At 38.7% G+C, this 13,755-nt stretch overlaps 1 long non-coding RNA gene across 1 annotated transcript; it reads left to right on the top strand.

Annotated features, from left to right (window-relative positions):
- Positions 1 to 6,433: 6,433 nt before the first annotated feature.
- LOC137461396 (uncharacterized) lies at positions 6,434 to 12,536 on the top strand. Its single transcript, XR_010993367.1, has 2 exons — positions 6,434 to 6,674; positions 12,494 to 12,536. It is a non-coding gene; the product is annotated as an uncharacterized lncRNA (long non-coding RNA).
- The last annotated feature ends 1,219 nt before the right edge of the window (positions 12,537 to 13,755 follow it).

Here is a 13,755-nt window from a genome sequence, read left to right as displayed (position 1 = left end):
ACAAATGTGTCAACTCATGCGTTATCTGAACACATATTACATCCAGCTCTTTACTCAACCAAATAATATTTTTCAAAGTGGTTGGATAGCATTATGAACACTAGCTAGAAAGTCTATACAACCATCTATGTGTGAAGTTTCTTAGATTGAGAGCATTATGTACCAAATATGCTCAAAAGTAAACTTCTGCATATAGTGATTTCAGTTGGGATATTTTCCAAAACTAGTGACTAGATCATGAGGACTAACTGAAGATGCCAAACAAATATAGTAATAGTTATTGCAATCCTGAGCCATTATTAGAGCTTGGAAGGAACAGCTCCCAGCAGTTTCCAGCACAGAACATCTTGGAGTCAACAGCTGAAGAAATGAAGCATCAAATCTATTGCATGCACCTGAAATTCATTACATTTCCTTAATAAGGTATTGCTTCTTATGACCTTTAAGGATAGCAGTGAACTTCCTAAAGGCAAAAAATGCTCTGTATTAATGTGTAGAAACTGTGTTTTATCAGTCTAAGGAATAGAAAGTACTTCAGGCTCATTGCATCTTGAGATTGCCTTAGGAAGAAGGAACAAATGGGCTTGGTGCAGTTGCTTCAAAATACAGATAAAAAGAAGACAGATTGTGGAGGCATGAAAGACTAGGGAATGAAGAAAGAGAGAAGAATTTAAAAGTGCAGTGAAACAGATCTGATGTAAATGAAGTAGAAGGGATGGTGGAACAATGAAATGTGAGAAATCAAATAGATGGAGCAACTAAAACTGACGGTGGAATGGCCAGTCAAAACTAAGTCCTCTATTGTAATTACTACTGTTCTTCAGGGACTTAGGGACTACTGCTCCAGTAAGCCCAGGGGTTCTGCAACGATGATGTCAATTCACATTGCTACTGGTCACAGATCTGAGGAATTCAGAGACTGCTGGGGGACCACTGTGCTCTTGACAATTTTGCAGGAGCTAACATTGCTTTGGAGGTTCAACTATCCACCCATTGACAACCTAAAGGAATTCTGTTGTTTGTAGCTTTCTATAAAACAACAGAAGTTTTTCTCTAGGGTAAAGCTGCATTAACTCCAGGAGCACAAAACTGAAAAGATGAACAGATTACATTTGCAAGGGCTGTAAAAGAAACATCAGCCTTCTGGGAAATCCAGGAATACTAAATTACAATTGGTAAAATGAATGCAGGTGTGGCTTACCTTGCTGACTGATAAGTATCTCCTTTCTTCTTGGCTTCCATTTGAGGGCTGTTTTGCTGCTGCACTGCTTAAATAATTTTGTGCGATGGCTTCAAAATACATTGTTTTGTTTTAATGTCACCTTGCTGCAAAAGGTGGGAAAGAGGATAGGCTAACATAGACCTTAGTAATATGTTTTGTGTATAGTGTAACTTTAAAAAGGATGATTTATAAAATATAAGATGATCCTTCTTTGTCCATGATTTGTGGAATATTTCCAATCAGGAAAACACAGGAGAGACATTTTTTGGAATACTGACAGTATTATTGACTATTGTATAGTAAACAACCAGTGGTCTGTGATTTCCTATGTGGCTTTTACTGCCAGCTTGCAAGAAGCCATAGCGCAATTTTCAAAATATGCATTTTTCTTTATATAAAACACATTTCACAGGAATGTGTTTACTATTTTTAAGTTTTTAATAGTAGATATATCTAGTGAATAATGACAAAAATTTTCTCATAAGTATGTGGTGGTCTTTTTTACCAATTCATGGTAATATCTTGCACAGTACAATTTATATTCCAGGAATTTAGCAGATATTTTGTCTGCTGACACTATTGATTTAAATCAAATAACTTTAAAAAGGTTGAGTCTGTTTCAAATTGATTTTATTTCTGAGAATATTTTTTTAAGTTTACCTATGGCTAATGGGCTGAACATATTTAGTAAATATTTTAATTTCCTTTGTGAAATGACTGTAAAGTACATAGTTGGATGTACCATATCACAGTATCACCAAGGTTGGAAGAGACCTCAAAGATCATCAAGTCCAACCTGTCACCACAGACCTCATGACTAGACCATGGCACCAAGTGCCACGTCCAATCCCCTCTTGAACACCTCCAGCGATGATGACTCCATCACCTCCCTGGGCAGACCATTCCAATGGCAAATGACTCTCTCTGTGAAGAACTTTCTCCTCACCTTGAACCTAAACTTCCCCTGGTGCAGCTTGAGACTGTGTCCCCTTGTTCTGGTGCTGATTGCTAGAGAGAAGAGACCAATCCCCACCTAGCTACAACCTCCCTTCAGGTAAGTTGTAGAGGGCAATGATGTCACCCCTGAGCCTCCTCTTCTCCAGGCTAAGCAATCCCAGCTCCCTCAGCCTCTCCTCACAGGGCTTGTGCTCAAGGCCTCTCACCAGCCTCATTGCCCTTCTCTGGACATGTTCAAGAGTCTTGATGTCCTTCTTAAATTGAGGGGCCCAGAACTGGACACAGTACTCAAGGTGCGGCCTAACCAGAGCAGAGTACAGGGGCACAATGACTTCCCTACTCCTGCTGGCCACACTATTCCTAATGCAGGCCAGGATGCCATTGGCCTTCTTGGCCACCTGGGCACACTGCTGGCTCATGTTTAGGTGGCTGTCGATCAGCACCCCCAGGTCCCTCTCTGTTTGGCAGCTCTCCAGCCACTCTGACCCCAGCCTGTAGCTCTGCATGGGATTGCCATAGCCAAAGTGCAGCACTCGGCACTTGGACTTGTTGAATGCCATCCCATTGGACTCTGCCCATCTGTCCAGTCAGTCGAGGTCCCTCTGCAGAGCCCTTCTACCCTCTAACTGAGCAACATCTGCTCCCAACTTGATTTCTTCTGCAAATTTACTGATGACTGACTTGACCCCCTCATCCAGATCATCAATGAAGATGTTAAAGAGGATTGGGCCCAGCACTGATCCCTGGGGGACGCCACTGGTGACTGGCCGCCAGCTGGATGTGGCACCATTCACCACCACTCTCTGGGCTTGGGCCCTCCAGCCAGGTCCTAACCCAGCACAGAGTGCTGCGGTCCAAGCCTCGAGCTAACAGCTTATCCAGCAGTTTGCTGTGGGGGACGGTATCAAAGGCCTTGCTGAAGTCCAAGTAGACCACATCCACAGCCTGCCCCATGTCCACCAGACGGATCACCTGATCATAGAAGGAGATCAGGTTGAAGAGGCAGGACCTGCCCTTCCTAAATCCATGTTGGCTGGACCTGAGCCCTTGGCTATCCTTCAGGTGCCCAGTTAGTGCCACCAGGATAATCTGCTCCATCACTTTCCCTGGCACTGAGGTCAGGCTGCCTGGCCTGTAGTTTCTGGGTTCCTCCATCCGACCCTTCTTGTGGATGGGGACCACACTGGCCAGATTCCAGTCATCTGGGACCTCACTGGTGAGCCAGGACTGGAGGAAAATGATGGAGAGCGGCTTGGCCAGCTCATCTGCCAGCTCTCTCAGCACCCTAGGATGAATCCCATGTGGTCCCATGGACTTGTGAGTGTCAAAGTGGCTCAGCAGCTCCAGAACTAATTCCTCATGGATTACCGGGGCACTACACTGCTCCCTGACCCCGTCCCCCAGCTCAGGAGGCCACTCGTCCTGAACTCCTGACTTGCTGTTAAAAATTGAGGCAAAGAAGGTGTTCAGGACTTCAGCCTTTTCCTCGTCTTCAGTCACAGTGTTCCCCTCCAGGTCCAATAAGGATGCAGGTTCTTCCTGCCCTTCTTCTTATTGTTAAAGTATTTGTAAAAATGCTTTTTATTATCTTTCACAGAGGTGGCCAGCTTAAGTTCCAACTGGGCCTTTGCCTTTCTAATTTTTTTCCTGCATAATCTAACAGCTTCCTTAAATATACCTTGAGAAGTCTTCCCCTCCTTCCAAAGGTGATACAGCCTCTTTTTTCCCCTTAAATCCTCCAGGAGCTGCTTGCTCATCCAGGCTGGTCGCCTTCCCTGCTGGCTCATCTTTCGGCACATGGGAACTGCCAGGCAAGCTGCAACTGTCTCAAGTTAAGTAATTTCTCATTTTATAGTTACACTTTTGGCATTTAATTGACCTTTCCAAAAAGAAACAGTGCATACATAAATGTGCTTAAAGTCTGCTTCTTGAAGTAATGATTTTTTTTTCTCAGCCTTGGTTGAATTTAGAGATACAGAGTTAGAAATGTTTGTATTCCTTTTATATTTGTGCTTATTAGTAGTAGGATTTGGCATTTTAAACTTTTTTATTATTATTATTTATTACTTAAAATGATGAGAGGAGAGTGAGCTATGAGAGGCCGGTGTCCATTTGTGCAAGCTACTCCCACTGTGGGATTCTGAATGAGCCTTTTGTTGAGATCTGGGCAGGAATGTGGGTTGCAGTGTATTTATTTTCATATTTATGCACAGGAAATTCAGGTCTGGATTAATACAATAACCTTCTTTTCCAGAATTCAGGTGTGATATCTGGGGTTTGGAGTGAAAAGTCCAAAGTTATCCAAGAGCATTTTCCACACCAGTCCAATTGAGATCCCCAAGGGGGTAGTTGAATCCCCATCCCTGGAGGTCTTTCAAAGAGGCAGAGATGTGGTGCTGAGGGACTTGGTAGAGTTGGAAAATGGTTGGAGTCCATGACCTTAAAGGTGCATTCCAGCTGAAACAATTCTATGATTCTATGAGACTGCATAACTAGAGGTTTGTAGGGGGACAGCATTGTCTAAAGTGGTTTTGAAATTTACCCAGATTAACCATTTGAGTCTTTCATCTCTCTCTTTGGATATTTTCCATGTTTATATTCTCATTGTCCTGAAAAGTATTCATATTTCTAGGGGCATTGAATAAGGCAGCATTTCTGAGTATTACTCCTAAATCCTCACATGGGAGTAATTTGTGTCCACTAGTGGATTTTACATCAAGTATCTCAGTTACATAAGAAAATGTGTGTCAGTGATTTCAATAAATGCCATCTATTTCTCATTCTGCTTTCTGCTCTTGAATCTTGCAGTCTTTCTTCCACCTATCTTCTGGATCACCATTCCAGAGAGATTTGACATTCTCTGTGATTTTCAACTGTAAGGCTAATTCAGAGAGTTCTTTACTGCTCAGTGATTTTCCTGTTTTTCATTTTCTTGCTCACTTTGTCTACTTGCAGCATAAACCCTTTTCAAAATATAAACTACGGAACTTAGAAAACAATCATGTGAGTTGTATTAAATGTGATGGGTATAAAATGAATAGAGAAACAGGAATTTTGAACTTTTCTGCTGTTGGGGAAAAAAAGAGTATGAGATTTTGGGAAGGATCCTGTTGAATTGTTCTTCTTATTGTAATTGCCAGCTAATTCTCTGCTGATACTTTGTCTTTTTCATGCAACTCACATACAAACATATATAATTTAAACATGCATGGTTTCATTTCTATCTCGTTTAAATTTTGTGCTGTGTTTATTGTAGAACATGAGTAGAAACAGGTTTTTTGGGGGTTTTGGGGGTATCTTTTTAGGTTTGATAATTTTTTGCATTCAGTTTTATTTTGGAGGTTTTATGTTAAGACTTTTAAACATTCTTTTCAACATATTTTAAAATATTTTACTTTTTTTTTTCATTTTTATGTCAGGTTATTTAATCAAAGCAATTTTATGAAATGTTTATAGGATGTTTAAAACTGGTTTCTTTGATAACTTTGGAGAAATCTGACACCAGTGCTCACTGGTTATGTCACTTATGGGGAAACAGTGGGAGAGGTGACTTACTGCTCTTCATCAGGGAAGGTTTTATGCAATTTTGTTTGTTTATTTTTTACTAATGTATACTGCAGAAGAAATTCTTGGAGAATCCCTAGTTTCTCACAGTCTGCATACATTAAACAGAGGATGAGTCTAATTTCCGTCTGGCTGAATTAACCTGTCATTCTTCTGTGCACAATGCAAACCCTTTAACAGGAGTTATTGATCCAGACATACTTCATGGTCATTTGTAGTCTGGTCATTGACTTGCACTACCAATTTTAAAGTCTCCTGATTTGAAAGTACGCTGAGTGTTAGTGTCACATTGTAGTATGTTACTCCTCTTTCTCATTCTGATTTAGGCAAGAATATCTAGGAGCCAAGCAACACTTTTTTTTTTTTTTCCCCTGGAGCAAGAATAGAATGGAATAGAATGGAATAGAATAGACCAGACCAGACCAGGTTGGAAGAGACCTTCAAGATCATTGTGTCCAACCTATCAACTCATCCAACCCGCTTAATCAACCAAACCATGCAAGCAAGCACCCTATCAAGTCTCCTCCTGAACACCTCCAATGATGGTGACTCCACCACCTCCCCTGCAGTCATTTCTTCTGAAGAGTCTCCATTTTCAAGAATTTTAATGTTGTTGTGAAAATTTCCTGGCCAGATCTAGTCATACATTATTTAGAAATTCTTAAATTCTTTCAGTGAGTAAATAAAATAAAGAGAATAAAAAAGTACACATTTTTGTTTGAGCTAGATGGCTATGTCTGGTCATAATCTTGTCATCAGTACGTAGCAGATGATTAATTGTAAAGGTTAATCCCTTTTATTCCTGTCAATATGTGTTTCATTCCTGCTCACAGGAAATTTATATTCTAGAGGAAACTGGTCACTGAAAGCATGAGGTTGTCAAGAAACTTAGGCTACTTCAGCTAAGGAAAGCTAATCACCCAAACTCAAGGTACATTATAACCACTCTCTTTTGTGACAGTGAGAAAGTGAGGAAAACTAGGGTTCTACAGGCTAAAAATCTTTAAAAAAGAAAAGAAAAGAAAAAGAAAGAAAAAAAATGTGGCAAATCTTACCACATGTAGCTGTTGTCACAGAGATAATATGGAACTAGTAATACTTGGTTTGTTTTCCTACATTAACTTTAAATGGATTTTCCTAGTCCTGTGTTCTAAGATGTAGTTTGCATTTGAAGCTTAGTTACCTTTTTTTATTCCTATAAATGACACTTTAAACCTAGAGAGCATACTGCTGTGTTAAATAAAAGTTATCTTTCTCTGTGGGCATTTCTGAAGATGGTGTCTTGTTGTTACTGATATAAACTGCAAAATTACACTGATTTGCCCAAAAGATATAAAACCACTTATGTGACTGTAAAAATTATTGATATTTGCTAATTTTTTGAAAGTGAAGCAAGACCAAACCTACCACTTTCTCTATCATATGGCAAAGTACAGGGACGCTCCAGTGAAGCATTTGCTTTTCTAGATAGATTCTACAAAAGAGAAAACTCTGTCTGAATATTAAGCTGCAGAACATAGAAAAATGAGAATCTTTAAGATGTTCTACAAGTAATCATAAGTGTTGTGATTGTTTATAATATTTCAAAAACTCTGAGCAACCTGATCTAGTATGAAGTGTCCCTGCTCAAGGCAGGGGAGTTGGAACTAGATGATTGTTGAGGTTCCTTCTAACCCTAACAATTCTATGATTCTAAGCCATTTGCCTTGCTTTACACCCATGATGGATACTTGGATATTTCAAACCTTCCACTGTGGAATTAGCTGGGATCGTAAATCTAAAATTTATCTAAAGGAGAAGCAAAGTAAGATTTTTCTGGACATTCTTACAATATCTTTGGTTAAAATAAGGCTGTGCCTACAAAACCATGTTCAGATTACACCACACAAGGTGAACAGAGTTATAGATGTACAAATGCATACCCAGGTTTCTTACAAATTAAATCTAGATTTTTTTAACAAAAAATTGATAACATTTTAGGGCATGAAATTGTATATTTGCCCAGTTAGAACAGTCTCTCAGATAAATCTGTCTCTCTTCTTAGAGAAAGAAAAATACAACCTCTATGAGCTGGAAAGTAAGACATGCAGAGCAAACTACCCGGAAAGATAGTGATAAAGAATGCTGTGTCAAGTCATGGATGCTATGTAATTTTGCTACTTGCAGTTTCTCTGAAAAGGAACCCTCTCCTCTCAGTTGCACTTTCTTGTTTATCTTAAACTTTTATTTCTGAAGCATTTTTATTAGCTATCACATATTGCTCCATTTTCAAATTAAGTGAACTTCAGTGGGCAAGAGGGAAGCAGTCTTCATGCACTGACTGAAAAATTTTCTCTCCTAACCTATTATTTCTGTGTTCTCTGTACTGAAGCTGTGCTTTCACGCTCCTGTGGGCTAGACTTAAAAAAATCTCTTTAAAACCCCCGAAGTCCTATGCCTGTATTAGCCTTATCAGTGAACTATTTCAGAGACAAGGTTCAGAGTAACTCCATTAATCAAAAGCACAGGGAGAAACAGCTTTGCTAATAATCTGCTTTTGGGTTCCAAGCAGATAGCAAGGAACGATCAAAGTACAAGAGGACAAGCTTAGTTACTGCTGCCCAGTTCTTCAGTGGTTTCCCTATGGTCTTTATCTACCATAACTGAACTTGGAGCCCCCCCAGGAGCCACTATGATTCACTTGTGATATTATAGACCCTGAGTTAACCACTTTCTTTCCCTTTGGCAACTGGAGGTGTCCAGTAAAGCTGTCTATAATGAGCTATGGCAATGGTAAGATGCGTGCCTAGGCCTCCCAATGAATATGACAGCTCAGAAAGCTCACAGACTCCCATTTGGATTACTGGTACCTAGTCATAATATAAACTGCTTTTTCTAAGCTAAACACTTTTATTTAATATGTGACAACACACTCTCATACACTAGCAGATGTAAGCTAATTTGTCACAGGTAGACTATAACAACAGCATGAAGCATGCTGGTTCTTTCATCTTAGTATGAAGTGAAGATTGCCACAGTCCTTCTTTCAAAGAAAGGGTAGTGTATAATTGGTCAGCCAGCCTGTAAATTTTAGCACAGCTTATACAACTTTACAAGTTTTCTTACATTTTCTCATGCCAGCTGTCCAGTTTGCTAAAATTAGAGCAAAATAAGGACAAATAATTTCCTAGATACTTATCTATATGCAGTTTGCTTTAGGTAAGTAATATCAAGGAGATGCACAGGGGGATTATGCAGGTAGTTGAGTGAAGAATTTACATGCTTAATTTATGTGTGATCTTTTTTCCAGTTGTATTCCTATTTCAGTTTGGCTGTACTTTCAGATATCCAATACATTCAACAGTTTACCTTATTCATAGAAATATACCTCAGAATGACATGGCAATTCATTTATATAGTGAGCAAATTGATTTGACAAAAAGTTTCTAAGTGATAAGGAAAATGTAAGTCCCTGGATAAAAGCTATGCAGCAAAGTCAAAGTATTCAGTTTGACGTAATTACTGTCCCAAAGTCTTAGAATATGGCTCTGCTTATAAATCATAGCTGATATGACATCCCTTGCCATCTTTATGTCCAAGTCACTTCAATTTTGTCATACAAAATCCTGTATCTGTTTGCAGTCTGACTCCACACATGATAAAAATTTCATGTCTTCTTTATGACAAGTCTCATTCTGAGTCTTCATCTTTATTTTGTTATTTGGATTTTGACATTACTGCGTGAACACACTTCAGATCTGACTCCTCAGGAAATTGTTTGTAAAGCAATTTGATACAAAACTAATCTAAAACTTTCAATGTTATTCACATTCAGAGATAACACACAGAGGTGCCTTTGGAGTGTGTTGACTGCACAAGCTTCTCCTACTTCAGGGTGTTGTCATGGGTTGAGGGGAAGGCCCAGCCTTCTCCCCCCCACAAAGTGAAGGAAAAAAAAATTACCACAGCTAACCACAGCCGGATGAGCAAAGGAATGCTGTATTTACAAGCCAGTTTAGGGTATGCAGGGTATATATATACACACACAATTTACAGTATTTACAATATATACACAGAAATATACAACAAAGTAATACAGGAATGAAATTCCCCTCCCCCCTGGTGGAGGAGGGTTCCCCCCCTGTACCCCCTTCTCTCCCCTTTTTCCCCAGAGAGGGTTACAAAGAGAGAAAAGGAGCATTTGTTAATTAAAAGCAGTTATAAATTAGAGCAAAATGTTAGTAGGTTTGCAGGCCTCACGCTTATCAGTCCAAGGTCAGTCTGGCGGAGAGCCTAGAAGCCACAAGCTGTGAAAAAGGGAGGAGGGAAAAGTGAACACTGAGGAAAATCTCAGTCGCATTCAAAACTTAAACTTGCACTCTACCAATCCACCAATGAAATTAGTTTAGACCTGTCTTTTGTTTATAAAACACTAAGCCACAGTGTCCCTTTCTTAAAGGCACCACCTCAAACGGTCACAGGTGTATATATATATATATAAATTAATTGTATTCATAAATATGTTGTGACTGACTGTTGTTGAGCTCTCCATATACAACAGTGCTTTGTTCTGTGAGCAATAACAGCTCCATTGAAAGAATGGACTTAATTTCAGTGCTCAGTGCATCAGCAAAAGCTGATATTTTAAACTTATCTCTCTCTGAGAAAGAGATGCCATTGTCACAGGAACTTTCTTTCAATATTACTTTATGTGATAATAAATAGTCAGAAGTGCAGATGACCCTGACTGCTAGAATGAAGTACCTGTTTACAATCTCTTGTTATAACTGGGGCAACCTTTCTGTACCTTCTCATCCCCTGACTGGATAGCCGCTGTGCTGTGTGGTGTGTCCTAGGTTTGAGCCATGAGCTGCTCAGAGCAACAGGACAGAAAGGTATTTTACCCCCAAGGGAGTAAAATAAACACACTTGCACAGAATTGCAGATTAAATTTGAATGATGTTTACAACCATATACAGAAATACAACAGGTACTCAGGGAAAAGCAATTCAATCTGTGGCCTGCTGCTTGGACCTCCACAAGTTCCTAAGCTGAGGTTCTTTCTGGGCTTTAATTTTTCTCCAGCAGAAGAAAAAATATAAAAACAGTGGTGAGCTGGCAGATAAATATAGGAGGCCCTGTTATCTACTATTCAGGACTTGTGATGCTGAAACCCATAAGTTTCCTGATTGCCCATTGCCATTCAAGATCCTGGGAAAAGGCAACTCCAACAATCTCAGCTGCTGAGGCAGTTGCTGAGTAGTGTCAGCCTTGCACATCAACTGGAGTACTTTTTCTTACACACAAGAGAACTAGTGTAATCTAAGTTAGTCTCAGTGCAGTTCAATGTTTTACTCAGAATGTGAGTAGCTCAGTTTTTGGTATGGTGTCTTTCATGAGACTTACTTCCCACTCTTCAACTTCATTTTGCTCCTCAAATCGTCTTCTCTCCTGATGCCTTCAGCTGACATCTAGGCTGAGCGTTTAGCTGAATGTGTGGTGTGGCTTTTCACTGCATGGCATTAGATGCCAGATTTGACCTCCAATAAGGTCTTTTTTACAGCCGAAGCCATGTGTAAGATCAAGAGACAAATATACTTATAGGAAGTGATTTGTCTGAGAGAAGAAGGAATAAAAAAAAAAAAAATTCATTTACCTGGAAATGGTGCTCTCTTCCCAAAAAGGCTTGACAGTTTGCTTTTCTTCCCCTAGTAAAAGTCTGACTTTTATTATTTTTTTTTTTAATCCTTATGAATTGTGTAGAGTGAGAAGCTTAAAATAGGCTCTGTAACGTAGGAAAAACAATTATTTTGGTTTTTTTTTTTAAATGTTAATATGGTGTCTTTCTGCAAAAAAAGTGAAATTTACAATGTGGACACAAATAGGAGAGCTGAACCTCTAGAAGAGAAATTAAATTTGCTAGGTAAAGTCAGTTGATTCCTTTTTGTTGAACTTCTGATCCAGTTACACCATTCTACGAATTTATTATGAGTAAATAAATTGCTTCTTACAGGCACCTCACTGTCAAACACATCATGAAGTAAAACTTTTCTGTTAAATTCCCTTTATAGTTGAGCTAAAACATTAGAAGATCAATACATTAATGAATTTAGGCAGAACATGTTCTTTTTAGCCTTCTGCATAGTCTAAATCCATACAGAAATCCACATATCTTTGTGTTGACTTTGCAATCATGAACAATTTTACCAGAGCCCCTGAAATGTAAATCTTCATGGCACTGGTGGGAAAAATTGTTCTGGGAAATCATTATTAATGATTTGTTTTGCTCATGAAGAAAAGGGCAATAGAAGTAAATAGGACCAAAGTATAAAAAGCTTTCAGACATCATTTGATCATTATATTCACAAAGAAAAACATGCTAAAAGACTTACCTGACAGCCTGACAGTAAGCATTCTAGATTGTTGTTATGTGGATTATATTTTAGTCACTTGGCCAGGCCCTATGGAAGAGGTGAACAATGTCAACAAGTCATAGATCTCCCCCTAACCGACAACGGTAGCTCACTGAAGTCACTAGAATTAAATTTATTATTATTAGAAAATATTACCCTGCTGTGTAACTGACACTGAGAACTCCAAGTGCTAACCCAAGCCCCACTAAACAAATCAATCATCATCCCCCAAACTCAGCTATCTCCACAGAAATCGAGACCTCTCTGTTGTGTTGCTACCATGAATGTCCTGAAGTTTAAGGTAAATGCAGACATGGTTGGTTTTATTTAATAAATAATTATGATTTTCTATTCTCAGGATATGCTCTATCAAAAAGAAGGAAAAAAAGCACAAAAGAAGGTGAGTCTGGTAGCCTTATTTAATCATATGATTTCATAATCATGTAGTTCAATAATATTTTGAACAATACAACAATGAAGGTAACAGTGACATTTTAAATCCTAAATTTTAGTGTCAGTCTGTGAAGAATAAACAGACGATCATTGAGTGATGCTTTCAAGTACATGTTTAGTGGAGTTGTCTTCCTCTCTGGGTGTGTTGACACTGCAACAGATTCAAAGAATAGTAAAAAACTTGGTATAGGTACAAGCAAGAAGTAATACTAAGTTGAGAGAACAAAAATGTGTTTGTAACTCAGGAATATAGGCCCTGTTCTACCAAAAGTTTTTGGGCTTTTTCTGTTCTGCAAAATATGAATGCCACCTTTGCATATTTGTTGGTTTTTAAATCCAAGTTACTAAAATGAAAGTGCAAATGCATTCTTTTGCAGAACCCTTTTGAAGATCAGGGTATATTGAGGTATATAGTAAATAGTTACAGCAAGAAGAGAACTCACACATTTGCAAAAGAAGAGTTTTGTCATTCAAATTACCGTATGAATAATTGTACATTGTGTTTTTGAAATTACAAATTAAGGAAAAATACCCATGAAAACCCCCCAACACCCAAACCCTGCCCTCCTGAAAACAGAGGAAAAAGAAGCCAAACATAGTAATACTAATAAAATACATAGTTGATGATTAATGCACGATGCTAAAACATCAGAGAACTCACACTGTTTGCAACAGGCTATAATTTCAAATACTAGCATATTTTGCAGTCAGAATGTTTCTGCAGCCTAGAAACAGATTATTCTTCCTCATTAACACATGCTTCCTTGCTACTATAAGAAGTATTGCAAAATATTCCTTTGATGTCATGTACTTATGTAAACATATCTGAATGTGCTCTTTTAAAGCTAGGATGTAGAACCCTGGAAATTACAGCATAAATAGCACTTGCCATATTCAGATATTCTTATTTAGCCACACATGCCAAAATATATACTTCTGTGTAACTAGAAAAGCTGTCTCTCAACCTTGTGAGTTGGTTTAGTTTTGTGTACATTTGTTTTGGTTTTGTTTTATTTTGTTTTGTTCCACCACCCTACCTCTCCTGTTGTGGAATGAATGCATTCAACCACAGGCGGGGGTGGGGGGGAAAGAGAGAGATGTAAAAATAGTTTAAAATCTGATTGATATTTATTCTGCATCTTAAATCTGCTGTGGTTCAAGATGTAA

Source organism: Melanerpes formicivorus, unplaced genomic scaffold (genome assembly GCF_026170545.1).
Source record: "Melanerpes formicivorus ecotype bairdi unplaced genomic scaffold, bMelFor1.0.p_v2 SCAF_4, whole genome shotgun sequence".
In the NCBI taxonomy this organism is placed as follows: domain Eukaryota; kingdom Metazoa; phylum Chordata; class Aves; order Piciformes; family Picidae; genus Melanerpes; species Melanerpes formicivorus.
Note: the sequence above shows the minus strand (reverse complement) of the source record. Positions and strands in the feature narration are given on the sequence as shown.